Source organism: Aristolochia californica, unplaced genomic scaffold, assembly GCF_029961685.1.
Source record: "Aristolochia californica isolate CCGP_79_NKW_82.1479 unplaced genomic scaffold, dmAriCali1.0.hap1 SCAF_2, whole genome shotgun sequence".
In the NCBI taxonomy this organism is placed as follows: Eukaryota; Viridiplantae; Streptophyta; class Magnoliopsida; order Piperales; family Aristolochiaceae; genus Aristolochia; species Aristolochia californica.
Window position 1 is genome coordinate 11,686,375 of NW_027181881.1, and position 4,098 is coordinate 11,690,472.

The following is a 4,098-nucleotide window of genomic DNA, read 5'->3' on the forward strand; positions in this document are numbered from 1 at the left end:
GCAAACCAACTGGCTACAACATACCCAAACTATGTTGGCTTGAACATGTGAATCAGTATCACTAATAGCTTTAGATGCTTATTGAACCCAGATATACCTCTCTCTATTCTTAGGTGCTGCTAGAGGATGTGGCCGGCAAAAGATGTGTGCTTTTATCAACCTTGTGGCTTATTATGGTGTTGCTATTCCTGCAGCTGTTCTATTTGCATTTGTCTTCCATATTGGAGGAGAGGTAGCAATTTTTATTTGTTTTGTTTATGTTTCATTTATGCATATTATATTTATGGTTTAGGATGCTCTTCTCATAATTTTCGGTTGTCTGAACTGTTCCTGACAGGGAGTTTGAATGGGCATTATAAGCGGACTTGTGGGACAGGTATTGATGCTTCTAATCACAATGCTACGAACCAATTGGGACGAGGAAGTGAGTAACTTCCATGGAGAGACTTTGAATAGATCAATTAGTAACTTGCCGAATATTAATTATTAGAGAAATGATAAGAGATTTTCTTTGACGTCTAAACAGGCAAGACACGCTGGTGAGAGAGTTCACTTCTCCATTATCCCCATAAACTAAAAACCATGTGGCGTGCGCCATAGTTTTGCCATACAAAGAAAAGCTCAATGTAGGTAAATGACCTCTGCTCTTTCGTGCTATATAAGGATCGTCCATTATTTATAGCCTACAGGTGCAAGCTAACATGGGCTAAACAGAATCTATGCAGACTGGCACAAATACTATTTATAGTTGTTTGTCACTCTCTCTTCCCTTCCTGTAGCCTATTGGGAGTTTGTTTTCCTGTGTGTCGAATGACTGCAGTTGCATAAAATCATGAAAAATTAAGAAAGGAGATCCCTTGAATATCTGTGTACTGTCATGTAAGCCTGACCTCCTTGGTCTCTCTTGGAGCAATTCCACTTGTTCATCTAAATAAAATATTACAATTGAATGGTGAGTTTGTTATCGTATTCCATTTTACAACGGTTTAAGTGGGAAGGGTAATATTGTAATTTTCTGTAGTTTATCATTTAAGAGACTATGTACATAAGATAGGGAGACGGAAAATAAAGGTCGACGAGTATTCTTCAAAAATTTCTCTCGGGTTATTTCGATTTGGGAAAAAAATTTTAACATGGTATCAGAGCTTCGTTTGGAGATCATCATCAGCATCTGAGGAATCCTTTGACGCTTTCGGAGCTCTCAGAAGTGAGTTATCTTCTCCCTTGGTTCGTAGATTATCGGTTCTCGGTTTGCCGTGGAGAAGAGGAGAAGAGTTTGTTATTTGGTCTTTGTGGCTCGATGCTAGTCTAGGGGTTCTTTTCTTTGGGTTTTTAGCTTTTCATCTGTTCTTCACTGGGGAGGAACTAGGGATGAACTCTCGTTTTCGATTTTCGTTCGGGTTCTAGGGTTACGGGTAGTTCTTTGAGGGATTTGCAGTGGGGGCTTCGGCAGCTATCACGACAGCCATTTTTCTGGAGTTTCGTGGATTTTTGGTGTACGTTTTGCGGAAGACTGAGATGAAGCTTTGAAAGAATTGTGTTGTCCTAAAGTGAAGGTACAATTCTGTAAAGTGTTGTTACTAGAACGGAGTTTGGCTAGTATTTTTCAAGAAGTGTTGGTCCCTTGTGTGTTTATGCCCTTGTTTATCGAATGAAGCGCAGTTAATGGTGTGGTTTCCTCATTGTGGCAGTTCTTGCTATTGACCAACACTGTTTATTCACTAATCTGTGAAATATTAAGTATCTTTGCATTTTATTGAATAGTTGGTGCTAAAGGAGATGGGCGAGGTCTTTTGTTTTACTCTATTCATTGGAAGTGATTTAGAGGCAGAAGTGTTCTGGTTCTTCCGAAGATACAAATTTGGAAGTGATTCTGAACCATATTTGCTTGTAACGCATTCCTATAGTGAGATACAGTGAGGCGTGCAATTTTTGGTAGGTTTCTGTCCAGAGAATTTTCGGTATCATCTGGATTTTATGATGTCATCTGATAGGTTAGACTCATTCCCCATTCATTTCATGAGTAAAAATTATATTGCCTGAGAATTTCAGTTTTATTTATTTGTTATGGGAAAGGAGTTATGGGGTCATATAGATGGGACTGATCCCGCACCTCTAGAGGCCGAGGCTTTGTCCAAGTGGACAGTCAAGGATGCTAGGGTCATGACCTTGATCCTTGGCTCTGTTGAGTCTCACTTTGTTCTCAATTTGAGGCCTTATAGAAATGTGGCTGACATGTGGAGTTACCTCGCCAAGGTTTACCATCAAGACAACACGGCTCGGCGTTTTTAATTGGAGTATGAGATGACTAATTTCACACAAGGAAGTCTCTCCATTGAGGAATATTTTTCTGGTTTTCAAAACCTTTGGGTTGACTATGCCGACATTGTTTATTCTAATGTTCCCGTTGCAGATCTCTCTGCTATTCAAGCAATGCATGAAACCAACAAGAGAGATCAATTCTTGATGAAGCTCCGTTCCGATTTTGAAATTGCACGGTCTAATCTGATGAATCGTCATCCTATACCATCTCTAGATACTTGTTTCAGTGAACTTCTTCGTGAAGAGCAACGTATAGTAACTCAGGCTGGCATCAAACATCAGGCTAATGTTAGTGCCCCTGTTACTATGGCTTATGCAGCCCAGGGAAAGAAAAAGGGAAGAGACATATGTGTTGTTCAGTGTTATAGTTGTAAAGCTTTTGGGCATATTGCTCGGGATTGCCCTAGGAAGTTTTATAACTACTGCAAGAAATTGGGTCATATCATCTCTGCCTGCCCCATTTGACCTGCAAGGAAGTAGGGTATTGTTTATCATGCCTTCGTTGGTGCCTCTAGTTCTTCTGCATTGCCTGTTGCCTCGCTGGTTGTTCCTATTCCTGCTGCACCTACAACCTCAACAAACCCGAACATATTCACTCCTGAGATGGTACAACAAATGACCATTTTTGCTTTCTCTACTTTTGGGCTCTCATGTAATCATAAAGTTTCTTCTAAGCCAAGGTATTTTGATTCTAGAGCTTCTAATCATATGACCAATACTGTTGTTTCTCTTTCCAATGTCAGAAATTATGATGGAAATCAGAAAATTAACACCACTGATGGCAGTTCTCTGCCTATTAGTGTTGTTGGTGATCTTTTCTCTTGTTTAACTGATGTTTTTGTGTCTCCTGACATCTCCAAAAATCTTATTTATGTTGGTCAATTAGTCGATAATAATTATAATGTCCATTTCTCTCGATCTGGTTGTGTTGTGCAGGATCAAGTGTGATCGCGAAGAGGCATAAAGTGGAACGACTCTTTCCTCTTTATGTTTTTCCTCCCACCATTAGTCCTACTTTTCCTTTCCTTTCCCTTGCACTGTTGGTTTTGGACCTAAGATGTGGCATAAACATCTAGGCCACCCAAACTCTGATGTACTTTGAAAGTTATTTAATTCTGGCGTTATGGGGCAAAAAACATGTTCTTCTCTTGATCTTTCTTTTGAATGTCCATCATGCAAACTTGGCAAAAGTAAAATTCTACCTTTTCCTCATCATGCATCTCATGTCTTACAATGTTTCGATATTATTCATACTGATGTTTGGGGGATTACACCTATTGTTTCTCATGCGCATTACAACTACTTTGTCACCTATTGATGACTGTAGTCGGTTTGCTTGGGTTTACCTTCTACGGGCTAAGGCCGAAGATTTTTTAGTATTTAAGCGTTTTCTTGCGCTTCTAGAGACTCAATTCTTTGCTAGCATCAAAGTCTTGCACTCTGATTCTGGCGGCGAATACATGTCTAATGAGTTTCAGGACTTTCTTCAAAGCAAAGGGATCATCTCTCATCGCTCTTGTCCTTCGACACTGCAACAAAATGGTGTAGTTGAGTGGAAAAATCGACACCTTCTTGATGTGGTTAGAACCTTTTTACTTAAATCATCTGTTCCTTCTCATTTTTTGTGTGAAACACTTTCTACTTCGGTTAATTTTATCAATCGCTTACCTTCTCCTACATTATATCATGCTTCTCCCTTATTTAAGTTGTTTGGCCATTCTCCGTCATATTCTGATCTTCGGACATTTGGTTGTGTTTGTTTTGTGCATTTCCCTG